This window comes from Arachis hypogaea, chromosome 2, assembly GCF_003086295.3.
Source record: "Arachis hypogaea cultivar Tifrunner chromosome 2, arahy.Tifrunner.gnm2.J5K5, whole genome shotgun sequence".
NCBI lineage: Eukaryota > Viridiplantae > Streptophyta > Magnoliopsida > Fabales > Fabaceae > Arachis > Arachis hypogaea.
In genome coordinates this window covers 96,239,538-96,266,589 of record NC_092037.1, presented here as the reverse complement: position 1 = coordinate 96,266,589, position 27,052 = coordinate 96,239,538, and the positions used below count along the sequence as shown (strand labels likewise).

The 27,052-nt window shown below is 30.2% G+C and overlaps 2 pseudogenes; both read right to left on the bottom strand.

Annotated features, from left to right (window-relative positions):
* Nucleotides 1–14,530: 14,530 nt before the first annotated feature.
* LOC112753714 (uncharacterized) lies at nucleotides 14,531–15,395 on the bottom strand (annotated as a pseudogene).
* Nucleotides 15,396–16,661: 1,266 nt separating this feature from the next.
* Nucleotides 16,662–26,587, bottom strand: LOC112753682 (brefeldin A-inhibited guanine nucleotide-exchange protein 2-like; annotated as a pseudogene).
* Between the last annotated feature and the right edge of the window lie 465 nt (nucleotides 26,588–27,052).

Here is a 27,052-nt window from a genome sequence, read left to right as displayed (position 1 = left end):
AATTTTTATTTATAATAATCTTAACGTGTATATATATATATAGAGAGAGAGAGAGAGAAATTTTATATCATAAAAGCTTAAATTTCATATTAATATAAGAAAAGAAATTCTGCTAATTAATAATAAGGGCCTTTTATTTAGGGCACTTAACAAAGTATTAAATGTAGACTAAATATTTTAAAATTTAAAAATATTTATTATATACTAGAGTTCTGTTAACAAATTAAATGTCTTAAAAACATTGTTTGTAAGAGTATCATAAATAAAAAATATAAATCTTTTACATTTTCAATGTATTGAGGGTATTGATAATAGATCATTAAAATAAAATACTCAACTTTCTTAAGTCTTAACCGATATCTTCAAAGTACTTTTTAGTTAATTTTTATATACTATAATATATATTATGAAACTTTTTTTTTTTAGTTACAGTCAGATAGGAAGGGTACAAAAATAGTTATATTATTAATAATCATTTTTAAGTAAGAACTTCTTTTGAGTTTGTTTAATTAATCTTTTTTTTTTCTTTTTTTATTGGCGTTATGCTATTTTTTTTAGTTTAACAAGAATTGAATTCTAGATTTTTCGATCATAAAAATTTTGATATTATGTTATGAAATTATTTCTCTTAAAATTTTAGTAAATTTTTTAGAATAAAATAAAATAAAAAATCAAATTTTAAAAAAATGTTGTTAAAATATTGAGTGGCAAAGTCCCATAAATTAAGAATAAGAAGGTACTAGAGGAGGGAAGAATTGGAATTGGAATTGGAAGCATGTATATGAATATGAATGAATATGTATGTATGGAGATACAATAAATGCAATATTAATATTAATAATAATTTGACTGAATTGAAACTGCATCGTCTACAGTGCTGTAGGTTGAATGGCAAACCAAGGCGTGTGGGCGTGAATCACTCTCATAATGTTTCTCTCTTTCTCTCTCTCTTTCTCAGTGTTTGTGTGAGTTTGAGTGAAAATGTAAGTGTGTGTTATATTTGTGTCATTTTGCGCATGTAGTAAAAAAGATAATACAACACACAACACATCTTCAAACTTGTTGGACCCTCTTTTTCTAGCTAGGGTTTGCTTCACTATACACTTAATAAATTAATAACTGCTAATAATAAGTGTATAATATATCATTCATAAATATATAGAAAATTTATTAGGTAGTAGAGATGAAAATTAATATTACTTGGATGTTATTATCATTTTTATCTTAATAAAGGGATCAACCTTGATTTTTTTTTTTGTTATTTTAACCATCGATCGTATCATTTTTTAAGCATGCATAATTATTAGAAAAATTATTAAAAATAAAATTAAGTGGACTTAATTCAATTCTAAAATCTAGTTCATAGAGTGAAAGATGTCTCATATTTATAAATTTTTTAGAAATTTTATTCTGGAGAAATATAAAATTTGTAATTCACCATCTGTCTTCGCATTGAAAAATAATTATGTCCAGCATAAAACATTTATAAATGGCTGACCCAATAATATTGGATCAGATATTTCTAAAAATATTTCAAATTCTAGATGAATATTTTTTAGTAGATCCAATTTGATCAAATATATTAGGTTACCCACTTGCAAATGTTTCATGCTCTAGACGATTATTTTTGAACGTGAAAGAGGTTATTACAGGTTTTTTACCTCTCAAAGATAAGAATTTTAGAGAGTTTACAAGTGTGAGATATTTCTTCTTTCATGAGTTAGTTTTGGACATGAAATAAGGTGATAGAATGATACGTATTTTAAATATTTGTAATATAAAGAGTTTAAATATTATTTAGTAGTTATTAATTTATATTTTTTAAGTATTGAAATATTAAATTTAATTTTAAATATTTTGATTTTATTTATTTAGTTATTAGATTGAGTTGTATGTTAGTGAGTTTATAATTTTTTTTATTTTAACTTAATAAAAAATTATAAATATTTTTTAAATTATTATAGTCGTTATTGAGTGATTAAAAATGTAAAAAAGCCTTTTTTTTATTTTGTAATAAAATTATGATGTAAATAAATAAAATTAAGTGAGTCATTCTCATATTATAAACAAAACAACTTAAATTTAAACCTTATTATATATATTTCTAACATTTCCTTTAAATTTAAAGTCATCTTGCAAAGATCAGACCAAATTTATATTTTGATAGTAATAACGAAAACAAATGGTCTAAGATATCAAGCAAGCCAATATATATATAGGAGTATCAACCTAGTCATTTAAAAGATGATTAGTTATCTAAATAAGATTAGTTATTTAAATAAGATAGAATTTTGTTAGTGTGGGGTTTGGGGTGTGACAAAGACAAAGCGAAGAAAGAGCAATATGCAAGAGTGGCCTTTACATGCGCCTAGAGGCCCAATCAAATGAAACTTTACTGCTCCTTTGTGTTGTCATTTTCTCATACAACTTTCTTATTGCATTTGTAGATAACACAACTTCCACAAATAAAAGTTTGCGAGAAATTAAATTAAACAAGGCACACAGGTATGAGAGGGATCAATTTAGCATTTCTTTCTTTTTCAATTATACTTCCTCCAATCACATTATTTTCAATCTAACATCTTCGCATATAACTTATTATCTCATCACTAAGAGTTTCTTTTAGATTTGCATAAATATTTTTTTATCAACAATGTTAGGAATCAAGAGGGTACCAGTCAAAAATCAACCAAATATCTTTAGGTGAATCCAAAACCTCTACGTAGATAGTGCTTATGCTAGACATTATGATGTTTCTTCTACTAAGTATCAGAATGTTTCTTTTTCATACTAAATAGATGTTCTTTTATATATTTTTTGAATTTTTTGTATTAACGTAACACCCAAAGGACTTCGAGTGTGAGGTGTGAAGAAACGGACTTGATTTTGCGCCGTGATCTTAGGAGTAGTTTTGGAAAGATATTACTCAAAAGTTTATTTTAATTAAACAGCAATTAATAATAACAAATATTGTAAATTAAAAAAATAAATTAATTAAAAATAAAATATAAATTAATGTTGTTTTGTTTAGTTTTTGGCTGATAATCTCTTGGTTTCATATATTTTTCTATTTTTTATTTATTTTATGTTAAAATTCCTTCTTTTAGTATCAATGATGACCAAATTCTAGACATTTAGGTTATAAAAACTCTGACCATGTCGTAAAATTATTTTTTGCATAAATTTAAACAAATAAAAAAATACCTAAAGGATTAAGCATATCATATTTCATGAATAAAAATGAGAGAAAAAATAAATTAAGCATGCATGGTGAAAAAAAAAATGTGACCCCACTCTGATCTATGTCATGAGTTAACTAACTAAAAGACCTAATGTCCTTATATATTAAGGTCAATCAATAAGATACACTCTAAGATCAAGCAATTTTAACTTTTGAATTCTTTCATGTCAACAATTATTTAATTGTTTCGACTTGTACTATGCTTACCTTGACCTTGAATGAACATATATATAAAAAAATTTCAATCATATAATTATCTTACATAAGAATAATTATATTACTATAATACATAATACTTAATTGAACAATGAATTAAAAATAACACATTACTTAAATATCTCTCTTTAGATCATCAAATAATTTAATTCTAAAGCAATTTGGGTATTTAATCTTAGTTAAATTCCTTAATTAGAGCACACATGGGAGGAGGAGGGGGATCTAACGATGTTTAATTTATTAAGGAATAAAGCTAGATATGATTATAGCATCCCACCAAAACATAAAAGGAAGAAGGATATGATTATAAAAGCTACCTTTGTGATCCAATTTGGATATAGATGTCTTGTTTAATTAGCATAAGTATATATGTACACACAATAATAAAGAAGTTGAATTGAGTTGAAGGGTAATATTAATGTCTGCTATACTTCTAGATTTGGACATTTGGTCTATATATATATGGTAACCTATGCATCAATTTTATTTTAATGGTGCAATCCCTTCGACTTGATGATTTGTTTCTTAATTAATCTGTTGCTAAGATATTTACAACCGATAATTTAGCAAAAGTTATTCTTGAAGTGGTGACTTTATATTTTAAATTCATGATACTATTATTATAGGTAAGTTGCACGTTTACATGAAGTGATGAGAGTAAATACCTATTTTGATATAAAAGATTATGTTTTTAATAAAATGAATTTTAAAATTTATAAATGATAAAATAACTCAAAAGATAAGTTTTATTTGATAAATTAAACTAAATAATTAGTCAATTATTTATATATTTGTATATGCTTGATTTATTTGGTCAAATAAAATATATTTTTAAAAATTATTTTGGCAATAAATTTTTTTTTAATTTATTTTGTCAAAATCGTAATATTTTGAGATGTAAAACGATTATTTACTCAAAGTTATAATTATTATTTACGTTCTATAAAGAAGTAAGTTTACAAACAATTATAATTTTTGGTCTTGCAATATGCCTTTGAGCCGATGGACATAGAATTCAAGTAAATAATGGATCAGATTAAGTGGTTGGTTGAGCATTATTAAGTTGATAAAAAAAGATTTTTTTTTATTTTTTAGCATATTTGATAAATTTTTAATAATAAAATAAAAATACTAAAAAAATAAAAAAATATTTTTTAAGAAGTTATAATTTAAATTTTTTTTAAAAATTTTTTTATAAAAAAAATATTTTTTACATAATAAATAAACAAAAAGTACTTTTATATAATTATATACAAATATAATTGATAAATAAAAAAAAATCTTTTATATGAATTATCTAAACATAAAATTATTTTTACTTTTCTATAAAATATTTTTAAAAAAATAACCTAAAAAATTTTTTTTCTTAAAATTTCATCCAAATAAGTCTTAAATGAGTTTAAAGAATTTTTTGCATGAAAAAGGTCTTAAAAATAAAATTATTCATATGTTTTTATTCTTTTAGCTTAAACTTAAGTGTTACTACTTTATTCATAGGTAAAATTAATGTAAGTTTACATTTCATAATAATCATATATAATCATATATATCAAGTAATTGGTACATCTCTAAATTATTATTTGGGTTTTGTTAGGTAGACAATGATTTTTATAAACAATGTGAATAAGAGGCTCTAAAATTGGCCTAATAAACTAAAAAAATATTTCACTTTTAAATTATTTTTTAAACCCTAACATTAGAATAATCATCCGCACACCTAATGAATTGAACATCCACCCATTGTTAATTGTGCATGAATAAACCGAATAAAAAAAAATTACTATCCAATTAAAAATAATGAATATAATTATCTGCATACCTATTAAATTAAACATCCGATATATCCATTGTTCACATTATTTAGTATTCTCATTATTTACCTACACTTTTCCTTATTATTTTCAACGAAAAAATATATATAACGTTTTAAAGATAAATAGCAAAATATATACCCGTTTGAGTTGTCTGTAAAACATGAAGCAAACACATCTTTTTTATATGCAATAAATTGATTATCTTTTATACATATCTTGAGTAAGCATAATAAGAACAAATGTACACACTTTAAAAACTCTCAAACAACAAACAAATATGACAACAAGGATGATGAGTAGTTTAATTTATCATTATCATTTCAGAGATCCATTTATAAATTTGTATGTTATCAATAATAATTAAAATAAAGAAAGATAAGAAAATCGATAAAGAACAATAATGTATAATAATAAAAAATATAATTAAAGAATTTGTACGTTGATGAGGTAGATAGGGTTTTGTTGATTGGTTGAAGAAGAAGAATCAATTTTATTTTATTTAATTAATTAAGGCCATTTTCCGGAACTATCGGTCCGTTTTCTTCTCCTCTTTCATGTTACTTTCGTCTTTCTCTAATCACATATAATTATCAAAATAATTAATCTCTTTCTTCTATGAGAAGATGACAAGTTGAAAAGAACCTTACAATTTTTATATTAAAATGTGACAATACACCAAACCCTCTAGCTATATATACCCCTCTCTTCTCAATACAAACAAACAAAATATTATAAAATTACAATTAATTAATTAATTAATGGCAATTAGATATTTAAAAATGAACAACAAAAAGCATCGCTTTCTGAATTTGCAGTCAACGATTCCTTCACCAACTCACTTCCTAGGTTCTAAAATCCAAGTTTGTTTCTTCATCACACCACAATATATTGCTATGAATTTTTACAGTTAACACCCCTCAACAGTCATATACTCACCACTTACATCAAAGAGCCAAATTAATCAAATGATAATGTAGAAAGGCAATCATATTTTGATTTATTTCTATATGTGTTCACTAATAGATTTTAGTTTTAGTTTCAACTATTATTAGTTGCTTTAATTTATGCGAAACGGAATGGTACCGTCGCAATAAAACCGTTACAATTTGAATTTTTTTTTTAAGTTTAGCAGGGATTTTAAACCGTCACAAAATATCCACAATATGTGTTTAATTATTGATATGAGATAGAAAGACATAAAAAATAAAAACAAAATATAGGTAAAAAATAAAGTAAATTTTTTTTATATTTTTCAAAAAATATAAACACAATTATTATATGTAGGCAAAAAAAAAAAAACATAGAATTGTATTTTATACGAATAACTTATTTTTGTGTACTAGTATAGTTAATATAAATAACATATATTTGAGAAATAATTTTTAAATTAATTTACAGTAAGCAAGAAAATAAAATATTAAAAAAATATATCTCTATTATTATTGTATATATTATCTCTATATATATCCTTTATTTCTTTCTCAGAACATCAACCATTTGGCACACCTTGTTGATCAATCTTTTTAGTTTGTTGGTGATACATATATAAGTAGAGAATTTAATTGCCTTTTGGGTACACAAATTTGGTTTGGCCACGCAGTTATGGAATATGAGATTGACAAGGATAATTATTAGGTAAAGTCTTACAAATGAAAGTTAACTATGATTTTGGTGCTTTGTGTGGACTATGAAATAACTCCATTAATTATATATTTCTAAGATTACACATAATGAACTTTGTTAATTAGTTCAGCAGAGCTGGAAGAACTTTATGCGTGGACCACTAATAATAAGTTCATGTCAATATAAAATATTAATGAATGGAAATGAACTCATCATCATCATCATCATCATCATCATCTTGCATTTGTTATGGGTAAGATGTGATAGGCATTCCATTAATTTTTCACTTCTGGCTTTGTTGATGTGTTTAGGGAATCTATATCTATGTCTACATATTAACATTATTAATATTAATATACTAACATCTATTCAGTTCACAAATTTAAAGATTATTCTCTTGTTCAGAAGTAAGAGTACCATTAAAGTTTCAAAATTTGTTAGATGTTGAAGCAATCCTTAGATTATTTCCATTAGGCTTTTACACCAATGAATTGAAGTAGTTCAACCTAAAGGTCAATGATTTTTCCAATAGCATCACAACACTTCTTGCCATGTACATATTATTATATGTATTCATATACTTTTATCTCGCAGTATAATTTTTTTGAGGTGAATAATTTTATAATAATAATAATCAGAAATTTTATTACTAGAGTTCAATTTTTATTATTTCTAAAAAAAGTTTTAGTATAAGATAAAAAAAAGGTTTTGTAAAATTCACATTTTAAATTGTTTAAAACAAAAAATTTTATGGGAGAAAACCTATTATGTTTGTTTGGATGCTATTAAATTCTTGAAATATATATATTTTTTAGTGTTTTTAGTAAATTTTTAATAGTAAAAATAAAAAATATTTTTTAAAAAAAATTATAATTTGTATTATTTTTAAAAATACCTTTCTTATTTAAAAAAAATACTTTAACATAATAATAAATAAATATTTTTATATTATTATACCCAAATATATATAACTCATAAATATTTTTATATATAAGATACTCAAATATCAAACTACTTTTATCTTTTTAAAAAATATTTTAATTTTTTTTCAAATAAACTAATTAAATATATAATTATTTATGCACACGTTCCTAATAACTGAAACTTTTGGAATGTATGTAGTTTCATGACACACAATTAAGATTTAGTTTAGAGGCATTTTTAGTGTAAAACAAATTATACAATTATTTAATTATCTATTGTCTATTTTTTGTCTTATTATATATTAAAATATTTTTTTCCCATAAGAAATGCATTTGATTTTTATAATAAATCCCAAAAATCATATATAATTAGTTGATAATATATAGAATACTGGGCATTAAAAGTTTGTCAAAATCATATATATATGAATTAAAAATGTCCATAAAGCTGATTAATGAACTCATCAAAACTTTTTTTTTTCCTGAGGTTGTGACTGAATTTCTCCAATAGTGCTGAACCAGTTATGGATGATTTTTTCTTGTAGATTAAGCATGAAGTGTTTCTGAGTGATTCACAAAAGTATTGCTTTTATTAGTTTTAGTCAATGATGACCCCAAACAAACACTGATTCAAATATGAAAGACTGAGGAGGTTCAGAAAGTCAATCATAATTCACACACCAAGTTCAAACCCAGTTCATATGGATTTGATTTATCTAAATTTGTTGAAATTTGTGAATGATATATGCACTTCTCGAGATAAAGACATAGTCATTCCTTAAGAGACAAGAATAAATGAATCAAAGTGTCCGGAAGAGAGGAAAACTTTTGAGATAATATTTTAATTGAAAAATTATATTATTTCTAAGAATAATTTAACTAATTTCATAAGAAATTATAAAACTTGAATTTGAGATTATCAAATATAGAATGATATTATCTATTATTTGAATAATTCGATATTGTTTGAATATTTCCAACAAACTTTTATTTTTTATAAGTCTTCAAAAATTATTTTTATTGAATAGATTGGTTCTTCTATTATTTTAAAAGGAGGACTAATTTGTCTTATAATATTTTTTATATTTAATTATTTTATATTAAAATTTGTCAGAAATTTATTTATTTTACATATTAAAAATTTAATTAAAATAATTAAAAATTAATCTGTTTAATAAGAGTAACTCTCGAATAATTTTAAAGAATAAAAATTTGTTTAAAACCAAAACATTATTCATATAAAATTGTTTGATACCAATTTAAGTGTTTACTTGTATTGTTACTAGTTGTAACATCATGTTACTATACTGCAAGATTAATATAATAATATATATGATGCTTATCTTAATCAAGTCTTTATTAAAAACTAAACAAATGGGAACCCACTATGTATAGCCGAATTAAAGAATTATTAATTAAAGTTAATCGAAAGAGCATGGACCACACATACACCTAATTAATTAAATGAATTGAAATAGTGTATTATTTAAAGAATGAAATCCATGTGAAAGGCACCAATTTTGCATCGAAGGAAGCACGATGGTGCATGTTCTCTCACTCTTCCACAAGCCGCTTTTCACTCCAAAGTGGGTTGAGTTGAGATTGTTGCACACATCTCTTTGTCCTCATCAATGGAAATCCAATCCAAATAAAGCTTTCAAACTTATCTTAATTAATTAATTCAAAATCCCATTATTTAAATTGTGTAAACAACCGACCAAACTGAAGGTTCCATGTGATAGACTATGATAGATTTGGACCCTTTCTTGTCATCTATGCACTTATCATCTACCTTAATTACCTTCTTCTCTTTCAATTTTTTCAAAATTAGAGTGTACTTTAACAAAGGATTGGATGGCATAATAATAATGTCAACGATTTTGCTTCAATTTGGTTGGTGGACTCCATGTCCTTATTAGTTCCAATCTAATTAAAAGTGTTCTCATTTTTGTAATTTGAATTTCAAGACTTTGAGGTTTTGATTTTGGGGTTAATTAATTAATTGATGAGATCATATTTATTGTTAGGTCAACTTTGATTAATGAGGGACACAACATCATCATCTTTTTTTAAGTGTTAAATCAAGGTGATCTTGTTGAAATTTTAGGTCAATTTTGGTGCATGCCATGGCTATTAATGTAATAGATTTTGTTTAGAGCCATAACAACATCCTAGGATAAGATTAAGAAAAAATTTTGCTAACATCAAGAGTTAATAACTTTGTTCAAGTATCAAAAGTAGAAAGGTTATGTATATATATTTTATTAAAGTTCTCTATGTATACTAAAAATCAATCACTAAATTAGTTATTATATATTTGTACATATTAATTCAGACATTTTTTCAACTAAACAATTAGTTACCCGAGTAATTAAACTTAATTATCATATATATATATATATATATAATAGAATAATTAAATCTGTAATACATGCATAATCAAATTTATTTATAGTAATATAATAAATTTATTTTTGTGACATGATTAAGACATATTTTTATACATAATAACTAATTAGTGATTAATTATTTTTTGAGCCAAATATAATAATATGATTCATTATTTTACTATAATTAAAGATTGAAAGTTTTCTAAGCCTGTCTTATTGTTAAATAGTTAGGGTGAATTTTTATACATAAGGGAACACATCTTATCCTTTAATTATTTTGTGAAATCCTTAAATAATCCTCAAGACAAAAGCATAAAGAAAGAAGTTGGGAATTTTTCCCTACTTGGTTTCTTAACTATATACCGCATTTTGGAAAAAGGGATATTGGTGATAATATAAAACGTTATTAATTTAGATATGTAGAGTTATTTATGTTGAAGTGAATATTAATATAGGTTGATGCTCATCACATAGGGAAATAAAAAAGGAAAATAGCACTCCTTAAAGAATTTGGTTCCTACATATTTGGAAGTGCTTGCAATTATACTTTAGAAACTTCTGTAGCAAATTTTATTAAAAGTTTGCTAGTAATTAATTTGATCTTTGTTGGGGGTTTAGGGAACTTATATATATAATAAGTAGCATAATAAAATAACGACACATTGGTGCTTGATTATATACACACACACACTCGAAATTAAAGAATGATAGTTTTTAGAAACATGATGTGAGTTGTGAGGGTTCACTGTAGTACATTCTAGTTTAAGTTATCAATGAAAAGTGTTTTTCTTTTTTAATTCTATATATAATAATAATAATAATAATTATTCGTTTAATTTAGGCCATTAATTTTTTTTATGTGCAATAAGGGAATGATTGTTGCTAGAACCTTAAACATCTCAATAGATTAATGGCTAAGATACTAGTGAAATAAAGTGTCACAATATCGCGTATCTGCTTTAGGTAATTTAATTTGCTAAAAATAAGAAAAGGGTTGTCGATTAAGCCACTTGAGATTTTAAAACCATCGTTAATTGTGAGTATGTTTGATTGGGTTTTTTATTTAATATATATGTATGTTATTTTATTTATTTATTTATTTAATTTAGTTACTAGCTAATAGATCGTGTGGAACATATAGTTCTCTTATATATTATTATTCTTGTTCTTCGGTGTCCAATCAAAGCAACTAAAACAACGGTTTTTTTTTTAGTTAGTTATTAATATTATTACAATAATATTGTATGTAATAATAAAGTTAGGATGATTGAGATGTATCTGATAATGTGTAACTAATTAATTTATAGAAGAAAGAGTAGTTAATTAATTACACCAAGTTTTTTCTTCTTGTGCATGATGATGATGATATTAGGGTTTCAAATTTTAACAGTTGAAGAGAAAACTCGAAAGTGATAGCTAATTAACATATATTGTTGTTGATTACTCACTGTATGATAATTTAATTATATCAGGGGATATAAACAACTTTTGGTTGTTTTTAATTCATGAAGCTAGAAACTATTGTAAAGCATTTAATTAATTAACAATCTTTCAGATCTTCAAACCCTAGTTCAAAACTTCCAACCCACCAAAATTTTCTAAAAAACAGTTCGTGCTGTATTTATGTAAAAGTATTAAGATTAAGAAGTTTTGATTTAGTTTTTAAAATCAGATAATCTTAAAGAACTGTTTCTATAATTTATCAGAAAGCTTATTTTTTATAAACTAAAATTTGATTTATTATTATTATTATTATTTTATTTTTTTTAACCATAAACTCAATTTTCATTAGGATGAAACTAGCATTACTCATGCTTTTTATTACTTTTTTTTTCAAATAACAGCATTAGTAATTTTTTATGTTTTTTTTTCTTTTTTACGATATTTTCTATTTTGATAAGATAAGGATTAATTTTTTATGGATCGACATTCAATTTAAAAATTTATTATTGACTAATAAATTACTGCATGCACAAAATAAAATTTAAATATATACTTAATTATTTAAACAGATGAATGAACTAATTACTTGATCCAACCTGACTCTTGCTTAAGTGGACAAGTGAGTTGACCATTCGGCCAATCCAAGTTGGTTGATCATTAATAGCATTACTCGTGCAATTTGTGTGTGTGCATTCTTTTTTTTTTTTTTCCCTCTTCCAATACTCGACTTTCTGAGTTTTCTTTTACTCGTACTAGGTTCAGTGTGTTTTTGGTCATGGAGCGTCCACTTAAGAAAATGATGGGCCAAATGAAGTTTGGTCATGCAAAAGAACAATAACAAAAAAAATAGACACCGTTGTATGAATTGGCTTATTTGAAAAGGTCATGGTTTTTTATATGAAGTTCATTCTCTTTCTCAGACCTGACCCAATATGAAAATCGTAATTCATTGGACTTTTTGATACAATCAAATAGAAAGTCCAAAGGGTATGAAATTTTCCAACGTATTAAAAAATAGTTTTATTATGACCAAAAAAAAGTTGTTATTATTATTATTATTATTATTATTATTATTATTGTGTAGTGGTCCAATAATTAATGTCAAACAAGATAAGTATGAAATATAGAGCTATGAAATTCATAATTATCTTTAATAAATAAGATGAATTTCACTATGAAAAAGTAGTTTTGAACTCTGATTAAGACCAAACATTAAATAATTGAGATACACGTTGCACAAAAAATAAACCTATTGAAAATGAACTATATATCTTGGAAACTAAATCACAAAAGAGGAAAAAAGACAAGCCATGATAAAAAAAACTCGGTACCTTTAATATATGGCTCGTTTTGGCTCTATCCAATAAAAAAGACAAGCATAGCAATTTGACTCATTTGATAATCTCTCTCTGGAATGGACAAAAGGATAACACTGCCCATAACTCATATTTAATCTTTCAATAAAGTACACTCAAATCTTCTAATAAGTTTAGATATATTTCTTAGTTGTTCATGCTTATACTAAAAGTCTTTAATAAAAAATATATCAATCTTATATTTATAAGGAAAATAAATATATCCTATTATTCTCTAATAAAAATTTTTAATATATATATAATTATGCTCACCAAAAATTAATTATTAAATTAGTTATCTATATAAAATATATATTAAAGTATAAAATATACATAAAAATAAGTTAAAATAATATATATATATTTATACACAAATATATAGTAATTAATTTTATATATAAAACATATATTAAATAATAGCATGAGCTGCAAGTGCAACTTATGTTTAATAGTTAGTTTAAATTAAATAAAAAATAATACTATAGAAAAATAAAACGAATAATTGTTTTTATAGTTGTCATAATTGAATCGGTGATTAAACCGATTAAACTATTAGTTTATTAGTTATTAGTTTATTGATTTAATCAATAAATTACTGGTTGAACCGATAAAATCAATTTCACATAAATAATAAATAAAAAATAAAAAATAAAAAATAAAAAATATAAATTTAAAATTTAAAATACATAAATTTATTAATATTTTAATATATAAATATTTAAAATGTTTAATATTTATTTAATAATTATAATAAAATAAAAATATTAATAATAAAAATGAAAAATACAATATTATTATTAAAAAATAAAATTAATATTTGATATAACTTAAATTTGACTTAATTAAATTATATATATATATATATATATATATATTATAATATAATATGAGTTTTTATATATAGATAACAAATATCTATAAAAAAGTTCTTTGAGTTGCATAGATATTAAATATATAAAATTATAAATAGACTATGTAATAAGAAGACAATCGGCCTAGTGGTGAGTCATGTCCAGTGCCAGGTTTAACACTTTGCTACAGTTTTTTGGCAAAATAGTTGCGGTTAACCAATTCAGAATGAGTTTGACCGATTTTTTTACCTTAAACGGTCGAAATATCAAACCAAATTGAATAAAGATCTAATTCTTTAATTTTGTTAGTTGAACCCACCGATCCGGTTTAGTTTTTATCGCACGCACTGTCCATTTTCTTGCTCATATAGGACCTCAGCTTCTATGATCAATCATACCACAAAACTATTGTTTGCATGAAATTAGTCTCCTAAACAAACTGAATATACAATAATTCTCCTCTGATAATACTTATTTTCAAACAAATTTGATTGCTTCTCTCATCCAATTTGAGGCTCCTTGTTTGGAGTATGAATACATTATGTTAGTAAAGTGAACAAAAACAAAGAAAAATATTTTAGACAACCATTATTATTGTATTTCAAGTTAAAATATCATCTATTTATTATTGGATGAGACTTAAACTTTACTATGAATAAAGATTACACTTCATCTAATAATAAATTGATGATATGTTATTAGCATAAAATACAATAATAATTATTTGATACTTGATCAAAAAGAAGAAAAATTAGAGAATAATGAAAGATACATGACAAACCATATTTTGTTCTAATTTTGTTTGGATTTGGAAAGTCCCTTTTTCATCATGGATCTAAATTCATCAAAATCAACAAACCCATCACCATTCTTGTCAACACTTTTGATCATACGCTTACACTCTCTGATGCTGCAACGATCACACCCAAGATTAACCAAAACTCTCCTCAATTCCTTAGCAGAGATTAATCCATTCTTATCAGAATCAAACACATGAAAAGCATCCATAAGATACTCATCTTGATCAATATTGTTATTGTTCTTGCCACCTTCTTCTGTTGTTGCTATTCCTTCTCTCATCACAACCATGAATTCATCAAAGTCAACAAACCCATCTCCATTAAAGTCCAAAGCTCTCACCATTCTCTCAGCTTCTTTTTTAGCCATGCACTTGTTGTATCCAAGACATAGAAGAGTTTCACTGAGCTCAGTGGTTGAGATTTTTCCATCACCATTGGAATCAATGAGCTTGAACACTTGTTGGAACTGCCTTGACAGATTCATGTCTATGAAAGACGCTGAGAATTCATCAAAATCAAAACTTGGTGAGAATTTTCTTCTGGGTCGCTGTCTTCTCCAGCACCAGCATGAACAGCAACTACTACTCGGTGCTGGCTTTGGGAGGTTGAGGAGTGATTTGGATTTTCTATGAAGAAAGGAAAAGAAGGGTGTGAAAGGTTGCAACATTATGATTGAAGGAAGGGTTATTGGACTTTATTATTATTATTGGTATATGAAATATGCAATGATTTATGTATGATGATAAGAGCTGTCGAATATGAAAGGTAATTGTTGATTCCGTATGAGAATGATATTTATTTTTCGGCAATGATACGGAGACAAAAAAAAAATAGACAGAACTTATTTTATTTAATATTTATTAATTATTAATAATTAATAAATATTAAATAAAAAAAATCTATTTTTAATTAATTTATTTTATTTATCAAACATTTTCGGTCTATTTTTATTAGACTATGTGGTGAATGTAGCTTTAGGAAGTTATGACAAGACATCTTTTGTCACATTCTAGTTAGAGAAATAATTACCGGGCATATTTTTAATTTTTATTTTTACATCGAATTAATTCACTTTTGTTTTTTCTTTTTATATGGGATATATTAATATCCATGTTTATGAATTTGACATTTTATTTAATGGAGAAATGGTTTTTCCCCAAAAAACTTTAGACCTCTCAACTTTTCAAGTCTCTTGAGGGGTTAACCCTTTTTGATATAATACACAAATCTCGGAATTTCATATTTTATCAGCATGCATGTCTTGAAAATTTTGTTTTTTGAACTATCTATACCTACCATTGCAGATTAGTGATTATTTCCTTTGGATTTGGCTAAGGTTTTTCTATGTTATGTGAGTGGTGGGAAAAGTTAGAAAAACCAAGCACACAAGGCGGGGGAAAATTTTCACTTTCACGGTCCTAAATTATTTTTGTTCTCTACTGTGGCATCCAAATGACTTCAACTGAATCAATGACAAAGCAGTTTTCGGCTAAGTTAACAGTACTTGGATTTTGTGGACAAGAAGACAGCATTCTTAATAGCGAACTTGTGCTCCATACTTACATGTGGGAAGGCTTATGACATCCTGGAATTGCATGCTGAAAAGCGTTTTGGATATTCTTCTAAAATGTAATTACAATCTTGAACTTTAAAAGTGTTGTACAACATTTGAATAGTTAATAAGAAAATCAAGAATTTAAAATTTAATAAAATACAAATACATACATAACCAATTATGTAATTTGTAATTCAAGTATAGCATTATTACTTATGAAGACAGCTTTTGTGAAGGAAACAGGTAGCGGAACACTCGAAAATGTGACTAGGGTACAAATTAAGACATCAGCAACAGCATGGAAACTAGATGTCTGTTTACATATTCACACACAGAGAGCATTCGTCTTAATTATTATGTGCATTAACTTTTCATTAGATCATTAGAAACAAATATTCATAGAATGTAGCTGTTTCCAATCATATTCACATTTTACTTACAACCACCAAATTAATCGCAAAAACTAATTCAGAGTTGAATAAATGCTTCAAAACTAATTCCTCTGAAAATGAGTAGAAGTTAAGCGTACAACACTAAGCCTCTAGTAATACAAATTAATTCTGACCGCAGAAGCTAAGCTTCTAACATACAGAACTTGAAAAGCGTAAGCTATAACACAATCATTACTAACTTTTCATACAGAGTTTCAAACTATATTATTGACATGTAATGGAAAAGGACGGAACAAATTATGAACAAAAATATCCTGCATCTCAAAATGCAGGGTTAGTCTTAACTACTCAACATGACTTCAGCAGAACAGGACCAACTGATAAACTGAGCATATCACAGAGAGCAACCTGGACTTCGTGCGTACCATGTTCGCAACTTGCCAAGCTTGAAAGGAGAGGGAAAAAATTAGAGAGGTTCTTCTCAAATGAAGCATCTCCTAAACTACAAATAGCCTCAAGCGTAGCCACGACAAGAGGTGAACGTGTAGCCAGTTCTCTCCGCTTCCCAGACCCTAATGGAATTAACCAATGTGGCTGTCTGTCACGAGAAGGCTGAGTTGTAAATCCAGAACTTGCAACTACAATATAAAACTCTAAGATCTCCTGGCATAGCCGAACAAGATGAGATTCAACCTCAGTCTCCTCATAACTATAAGGCCTGTCAATAATGAGGTTCTGTAAAAATGTAAGGCATATTTGGTACGACTCATTCTCAAGTCGTAATAATGGAGGGTCTTGCATTTGGGTCATGGAACCAAACTCTTGAAGCTTTGAACGTAAAGTAGTATCGCTGTTAATCTTGTGAGCATGTAATGCCACCTCATGCAATGCATCAAACAGGACTAGCATGTGTTTTGCTGAAAGGCGAAATCGATGCATGTTATATATCTCCATCACTGCCTGCCAATTTCAGGAAGAGTGTTAAACATTATTCCTCAAAAAACACATTCATCAATATTTCAGGGATGCATAACAGTGCACATTGCTGTGTACCAGAACAAGTTTGAGTGTAAAGAAACAATCCCCCAATTTTGTCATATTCCTAAATATACATATTTTTAGCAGAACCAATATATTAAGAATCTAATGGTAATGTAAATAATAAAGATCAAGACCAAAATTCCAAGAAACTGCTAAGTGCTAATTGAAATTTCATCATTTTTAAAAGAAACTGCTGTGCCTTCTTTCCATTACAAAGGTTGTCTAAAACTTGATCCCAAACTGGACAATGTCAAAGTCTAACTGCTACTTGAGCTACAGCTCTTGGTCTCCTCTATTTTTGGAGCAAGGCATTTTAAGAACGTCTGAAGAAAGAGAATTGGAATTTACCTGAATCAACAAAAGCTCAACAGCAGCTCGGCTTTTTGCATCAGACAAATACGCAAAAAGATGACGAGTCCTCAGGTTTGCTAAAGTTTCAGGTGACGCCGAGTCAGGAAGATCTCCATCATCTTCAGCTGTTGGTGCATGTTCATAATTTCTATTCACAAAGTCTTCATTTTCAAAGAATGAGAAGTCAGGGAGAGTTGCAATAGCTGCTTCTTTTAGCGACAAAACCACTTCTAACCACTTTTCATCAGAAAATAGCTCCCCAGCATTACTCATCAAACGTACAAATGCAGCAATACCGATGCCAGCAAGGTTTTGATGAGGGCGCTGTATAAAGCTTACCAGTAGCATCAGGACCTTTCTTAAAAGTGGATTGACAGTGTTGTAAAAGTTGATAAAAAGATCTACAACCAATTGGAGGGCCAATGTGCATGTCTCATAAAGCCAAGCATCGTGCTCAAGATCACCAACAATCTCTACTTCATTATTGACAGGGGAACTACTCCCAGAAGGATCTATAGTATGTCGTACAAAATCAAATATGGGAAAGAGGACTGACTCAAATACTCTTTCCCATAAAGGTAGTGAAAAAAGATGACCATGATTGCGCAAGGATTCAAATAGGATTTCTAAGGCGCTCTTCCTAATCTCAGGTCTTGGATCAAAACTAAGCTCAGATAATCCTGCACAATGTTGACCAAGAATAAGTACTTCTAACAAAAGCCAAGCTTCTTACAACATGAAAGAAGATGATAATAATCATTTGAGCAACTTAAGAATATTGATAACATAATTTTGCAAGAAGGGTTAATACAGCATCCTCACCAGCCAATAGAGGAAACCAAAAATAGAGATGATCCTCCTTTTGAGTCACCTCTCCATTGTCTTGTTTCCCCTCTTTTCCTGTTTGAGGTGAACGCGGGGAAGCCTTTCTGGAGACTTCCTTGTCCTTATTTCTTGATGATGAACCAAGGTCTCCTTCGGCTAGTTTGGTTGCGCAGAACCGAAGAAAAGCAATGGCATTTAGGCTAATCTCTTTGTTGAATCTAGTATTTGTAAAAGCAATTAGACAATTCACACAGTCAGTGAATGTGGTGGTCTCTGTCTCAGTAATGTATGGAAAATAATCTCGAATAATCTTCTCAATAATTTCAAAAGCCAAGAATACAATGTTCTTATGGTCATCATATGCTGCTGTAGTGAATACCTGAAATCAAGTTTATACTTAATAATGAGAAAAAGGAGTTAAAAGACAACAAACAATCGACAGAAAAGAAAAGATGTCCCTATCATAAACAGAAGAGAAAAGTCGATCAACTCTACCGTGAACATGCTCTTCCATCCAGATTTGACATTTTTGACACGAGATAAAACCATCTGAGAGACACATCGGATAATTAGTTCTCTGATCTCCACAGCACTACTCTTTTGCATGACAATTTCAAAAGGCTTCATAAATTCATTTTGAAAATTGTAATTAGCCAACTCTTCCCGCTCCAGAAATTTCATTGACAACTGACGCAAGGAATCCATCGCAAAAATTGCAACTGAAAGGTTTCCAGAACAGCCAATAGTCACAAAGAAATCAGAGAGAACATGCCAGATGCTCGACCACACAAGCCTGATGCGGTCCATATTATAGTGCCTGTTGCAATATAGTCATGTCAACATAATAATTAGAAAAGCAAAGATATTAATAAATCATAAAACATAAGTCATTAGCTTGTTGCTCTGCCTCAACTTTAGTTTTTTCAATCATCAAACCTAATAAGCACTTTGGCAGTTGTTTAACATCTGAAATAGGGAGTTGAAAGAAAAAAGTAGCCTCTTACACAGGCAAGCCAATATGATGACCACCGGAATTTGAAATGAAAAGTAGTTCGATTCACCAATTTTCCCAAATGCATGAGTTTGAGGACTCAGAAGAGGCACTAAACCAAGAGTAAAAAAGGTAGCAACATGCTTAGTTTCTACACAACAAAGAATAATGCAACAACCAAGATCAACATGCCAAAGTGCCATTTTCTATGTTTTTGTAATAAGCCCTATCCATAAATAGTACGAGCCATAACAAAAAGCTCAGACAGAGATTGGGGAATTTGGAATGAACAATCAACCAAAAAAGAGAAAACTAAGGTGGCAGAGTGCCAAAGAATATTGTTACACCCTGAAAGATAAAATCTACCAGAATGCCATGTGCTGTTTTTCTCTAATAACTCGCCCACACCCTTAAACCTTGAGCCATGAGAAAAAGATTATGAAAAGTTTAGAGGAAGAGCTAAGGTGTAGAATGCAATAAGCACTAGGCAAGTAATACATACGCAATCTCAACTATCTTTGTGAGGCTGAAAACTCGGGGATCAGACGGAGATCTTAGTTCGTCCATGGAGACCTTGCACAGAGCCTTAACAAAATCTACTATGGCCTCACTGTTCAACTTCTGACTCCGAGTGAATATGCGATTCATTTCAGAGCTTCCAACTTGTTCCAACATGTGCAAATTAGAAACTATATTGTTCACCTGTTCTGATGTGATGGTTCCAGAAGCATTGCCACCAATTCCAGCACTGTCATATGAACCTCGCATCAATGTGGCAGCAGCATACTGTAACCTACCAGGTCCCTTCTTTTTCAAAACAGGAAGAATGGTTGATTTCGTTTGCTTTGCCTTTTCTGACTCATTCTGAGGAAAGGAAAAGAATGTAGCGTCTGGTGGAGCGCCCTCTCCGAGAAGAAGTAGATGCTCAAACCGGGAAACACAGGTCAAGATATGCTCCCAAGCTTCTTGTAAGTAATTTCCATCCTCATCAGCAATAGTAACTATTGCCTATCAACAATTCAGACAGAAAACCCAAGGTCATAATGTTATCAACAACTTAACTTTGAGTCAGGTACGAAAAATGTATTACAACAATTAAAAGATCCAATATGCAAGAACATTTTAATACGTCTGGAGATCTTGCCTAGAAAAATTTCCAGCAAATGCAGCAAACTCCACAGAAACCCCATAAAATTTCATAATCAACATATTTGCAGAAGAACTGATGGCTAGACTACTTATTTTTAATATACTCGGTTATGAAAGTAAATCCAGAAAGCAGCTTTACAACTTACTTTGATAAAAAGTAAACATGAAGTTCAAATAATAAAAGATGTATACATTCAATACACAAACAATAGCAAGTGATATATGGGTCTAGCTATGGGCACATGATATTTTACAGTAGGTTGTAAATAATTTCATAGTTTTTCCTAAATATAAAATACTCTATTTTTTTGGGCCTGAACGTTGCTGCTTGGGCAGAAAAGTATCAAGTATGTGAAGAGTACTGTGTAGTGACATTTATACCTGTTCTCCTCCACAATCTACACAAGGCATTACTGAACTAAAAATGATACAGGTCAGTAAGGTTTTTTACTTTTTACTAAAAAAAAATAAGTTTTGGCAAATCCAAGAAATCAATAGTAAAAGGGAGAAACGAGGGTGACTCTTTGAGGTGAATATAAGATCCAACAGTTGCGGACACGCACGCGCGCGGGGTGTGTCGTTTGGAAGGCAAAGTGGGTGACAATGTAGGAAAGTTTTGGAAGAAAGAACCACTCCCTTGTCCTTATTTGATAACATATGGATGAATATCGTTTCCATGCTTGGTTTTTCCCCTCTCTCTTCCCCACTTCTCTCACAAGATATCTATTTTTTTCTCCCACATTCTAATGAATACTGCACCACTCATTGGTTTTTCCAGAGATATGATTTGAAGCAAGTGATAGATAGAGTAAATAGGAAAGGCATGCTTCAAAATTCATTTTGTGAAAAAAACAAGCACCTGATGAGTAGGTAGCTGGAAATGAATGAGAACCATTGATTTATTTCAAGATAAATCTAATGGTTAAATTTACAAAGTTCATAGCTGAACCTGTATGACAAGGTCTATAAACTGACCCTTTGGCAAGGGGGGCAATAACAGTGCATAAAGTATCATAACATACAATATGAACTGATAGTTGATTATAACATCAGCTTATTAAATTTCACATAAACCAGTCCGGAAAGAAGTTAAAGTTAACCAACCTTAATTGCATCTACATTTTTTTGCTTAATGGCAGCAGGAGAATGCAGAGAGGTAAACTTTGCTAGTGAAGTCACAAAAACATCTCGATGTGTCTTCATGGACGTTCCACAAGTAACATGAATAGCATAGCGGAAGCCCTCGAGACAGAGAGATATTATAACTTCATCATCACTTTGATCAAGAGGAACGCTGAAGGCAGCTAACATTGGTGCCCAACACACCTCAATCATGAATCTAAGGATTACAACATTTGTTGCCGCATAATAGACCGACCTACAAGTAGCAAGCACATAGAAATCAAGTAAAATAAATTCTGGAAACAAAATTTTTCCCTCAATAAATGTGTAAAGGTACTGCAGTAAAAAGAGGAAATCATAGTCAGAAATTCCAAACAAGTTATATAACTGTGATTAAAAGAACTAATCAACACACATGCACACATAAAAGGAATTTACTTTGGTGAAAATTTAAGATTGATGCACCACACTTCAGATAGACATGGAATGAGTAAAACAACAGATAAATACTAGTAAACATGGTAGGATCCATAAACAGCCATGAGATGAATGAACAATTGTAACAGAAGGTTCTCCATGCCACAAACAAAAACATGTTGAAAGGCATGTTTTAGATAATAATTCTGTCCAAAAATATGGAAATTTTGACTGAACATACTCGGATTTGCGAGCTTTTTCTTTGAATTGTTGTTGCATATGACGGATAAGATCATCACTGGTTTCCATATGGCTGTCTTCCCAATGCTTGTTGGTCACGATATTCAATATACTATCCAATCCTAAAAGTCTATTAGAGTTTGCAGCCTGTTTTTGTTGCGGAACCATATTGTCATCTTTCATTTTGATCTCAGTTCTGGATATTCTCTCAAACAAGGACCTCAAATACTCCTCGGGGAGATCTTTTCCATCATCAATGCCACGATTGTTTCTTATGAAATCATCGACAGACATCTGCACAGCTCAAAGACCAAACAGAAAATAAGTCAATATGTCTATCGTAATTATTTGAAAATGAATCCAGACAATTATAAGAGCACACCTTGTTCTTCACCATAGGATTGTGAGCATCTGTGTTGAGCAATATTACAGAATAAGCAAGGACATAGGCTGTGTCGGCACTAGAAAAGGCCTTTGGATTACATTTGGAATAACGTTCAGCAAACTTTTCCATGATCCGATCAATCTTCTGTGCCTCACCAGGCAGTCGAAAGCCTAGAAGAAAGACCCTGATTGCCTCATCAAACTCCATCCCTTGGAAGTCAAATGAATCCACATAGGCATGCATAACCTTCAAGGATAATTCTTCCCTTTCTCCCAGAAAATCACCAATCAAAGTCTTGTTCAACCCAGATGCATCTTTAAGAAAAGCAGCTATATCCTCTGGTGAATTACCCACTTTTTTGGCATTGATGAGGAACTCGATTCCTTTCTTAGGTTTCCTATTAAAAAGTGATATACCTTCCTGCCATAAACTTGCATTAGCAAAAGCAAAAGTAACAACAGAGCCAAACTTCTCAAAACCTTGTAAATCTGCTTACCAGAAGTTCCAGTTTATAAGCCCGTCGCTGCCCAATATTTGAAACATCAGATGCATCATTTGAGATTTCAGGTGGAGAGTCTTGTCCAACTGGATCTTCTCCATTTCCATTTACCATGGTCAAACCTCCAGCCTCAGCACTGCTGTCAGCTGCTTCAATTTTCTTAGCAGAATGGGGATCTGGAATTAGCAATTGTTTGTTCAGCCAGCTTCCCATTGATTTTAAAACAGCAACCAAGGTTTTCATGGCTTCAAGTTTTAGTGTTGCCTCTTGAGGTGGCAGAAGTGTGGTGGCTGCACCAGGAGGGACACCTTGAGCAGTCTTAAGAAGTCCATTGACCATCCTAGGAGGAACTGAACAATTAGATATAAAATAGACAAAGTATAATAAGTGACAATCAAGATCACAGCAATACCATTACGAAAGTAATCCATGAAAACACATTGGCAACATGGAAATAATAGTAAACTCGATAGTCATATTATGAACAGAAAAACTGCATATATGATTCATAGAGAAGAAAATCAAATAAAATATGTATTAAATGTCGTATAAAATAAAATGGAGCATACCTCTCGAAAATGTTGGATGAATTGACGTCACAATCATAGTTGATAAATATGTCGACCAATATCTGTGAATCAATGCAAAGTTTCTCCAGAAACCGAAGCACTATCATCTTTTGCTGAAAATTAGGTTGAGAAACATTTTCTAGTACCCTGAGTATTATCATAGGGAAAAAAACACCAATTTCGGCCTTCAATCCAGCTCTAAATCTTGATACCAGACTGATGAAGATGGAGCAAGATAGCTGAAAAACGATCAAAAGAGTTGAAGCACTGTTCTTCAACAATGATAAACATAAGTACTGCTTGATGGCACCTAGAAACCTGTTTACTCAACCAATTGTAAAACCATCAGTAGTGATCAAATAGAAGAAAGAATAGCATTATGTAGAGATAACTTTTATTTTTCATTTTACTGAGATAGAAGATGAATTGCCACTTCAGTTTCCTCTTACAATTCTTTCAATCTCAATAGGGCTGAATACAAATATAATCACTTAAGTGAAACAGGGGCTTTGTATATCCTGCTCAAAATATTCTATATTAAGCTTGGTTTCTAAAGCCTAAACCATGACTTTATATAGTAAATATAAAGTGATGGTTGATTATCTGCTTCCCAGTCTGTGTTTTATGACACCATATTTAACATGAAAACTACGTATAACTCAATGGAAAGCTTTACTAACATTGTTTTCATAATGAATTATTAGATGTTGTAACCTATAAGTAAACTAATTCTTACATCAATGTCAGCAGATCATTGATTCCTAACCGTCACAGATGATAAATTAGTATGAATTAATGATAGACCCTTCCTCAGCACAATCTAGTCATGCTGACCTCCTTCTTTACTAAGTTTGGCACAGAAACTACACATTCTAGATCGTCTACAAACTGAACTAAACCAAGATATGCTTTTCGCCCTAACTGCCAAAAATGTCAATGTTTCAAGGAAACTCTACAAAGGAGTTACACAAAAATGAAATACCTTTCACTAGTCCTGAAAACAGCTCCAGCGTTCTCCAGCAAAATCTTCAATAGCTCCAGAGCCACAATCTTTCCCTTCATTAACTGGGGATCGGAAGAAGCCTCTTTAGGGGCGTCTTCATCGACAATTTACAGAGTGCCCTGAATACCAAAAAGGCATCCTCCTCAACTTGTTACCAATCTTGACCTCTAAATCATCATCCCTCTCCACAATGTCACCACCATCCACAAGCTCTCCCTTCCTCCCTTCTAGAGCCGTCTTATACATACTGATCTCCAATACTTCGCATCCAACATGTCCTTATCAGTCGAATCCACAAATCCGTCGGGTTTGTCCCTCCACCGTCGCCGTAGTCTCAAACGCACCATCATGGCCACCTAGCATCGAAACCTTAGCACTAGGTGTACCAGGGTTCAAAACACCATCAATGTCCTGCATAATCTTGGTGATAAAACCTTGCACAAACTGCGTGGAAGAATCAGATTTTTCTGCTGGCTCCATCAAATCAGCCAACACAATCGGCTGAATAGGAACCGTGGAAGAATCCGCTTCCATTCTCCTAAACACAATCACCAGCATCTGAATCAACGAGGCTTTCGCCGTTGTTTGATTCACCGCAGTTTTACTCGTTAGATATAAATCATAACAGGTTCGCACTATCATAAGCAAGCAATCACCGTGAATTCGCAACGAAATTGAGGTTACCGCGGACAACAGCGTTTTCAGAACCTGCAACTCCATTGTTTCGTCTCCTAACTCATTGCACTTGCAAACCGATTCGATCATATTCGAGAGCAATTTCGCCTCCGGTGAGGAGCCTCCGGATCCGCCTCGCCGCGGAGGTAGCCGTACGCGATGAGCTTCTGGATTGCGTCGACGGCGGGCTCGGCGATCTTCAGCACGCCGGATTTCGCGGCATTGATGAGAGGACTGAGGATCGATTCCGACTCCGCGAAGGAGTACTCCACGGGACCGCCGTCGTGGAGGGGTCCCGGCGACGTGGAATCGGGCTCTCCGTCGGAAGGAGAGCCCGACGGCGACGCAGCCGTCTCCGCTGCATTGTTATTTCTGAGCCTGTCGATCACCGACTTGCATTCGTGCGCGAGCTTTGCGTGCTTCCTCCACGACACGTTCTTCACGATCGCCTCGAGCGCGGGGACGACGATCCTACTCAGTCGGGAATCGGCTTCCGCAGAAGCCATTCCCGAGTTGCGGAGCGAGTTACGACTCGATAACACGCGCGCTCGGCGCGAGATCTGAGACGTTCGGGAAAATGTGAATGATTCTAAGCTAGGATCCTCATTCCATGAGCTAAAAGTGAGTATTGGTGAAGCTCGGTACGCTGTTCAACAATGGCAGCGAGCTGACTCAGTGAGTTGGCGCCGGAGCGAGTTGAAGTGTTTGTGGTTTCGTTTTCCGGTGCGATCTCAAATCGCAGAGAAGAAAAGTAAAAAATGGTTACTGTAATTTTGTTTCATAGAGAGCGTTTTTGGTTCTCACTAGCTCTGCAACTAACTATGAGTTTTGGATCTGAATTGACGCGAAAGCCCTTTCGTTCGTTCCAAATGGTATGAGTTTAACGCTCACCAGCGTAATAAAGGATACAACATGAGGGTAATTTTGGGTTTTCGCGCATCTTGCAGATCTATAGCTGCCGGAGAATTGGAAATTCTTTTTTTTTTTATTCATTTTTACTTTGAATAATTTAGTTTTTCTTATAATTAATCTCTTTAGGCCGTTTTATTTATAGAATAATGTAGTAATATTCCCTTAGCTTGATTTTTATAACGTACGTTTATTAATGACTTTAAAATTTTGACCTTCACAATTACTGTTATTTTAAGAATTTGATTAGGTGTCATTACGTTGTTAAAAAAT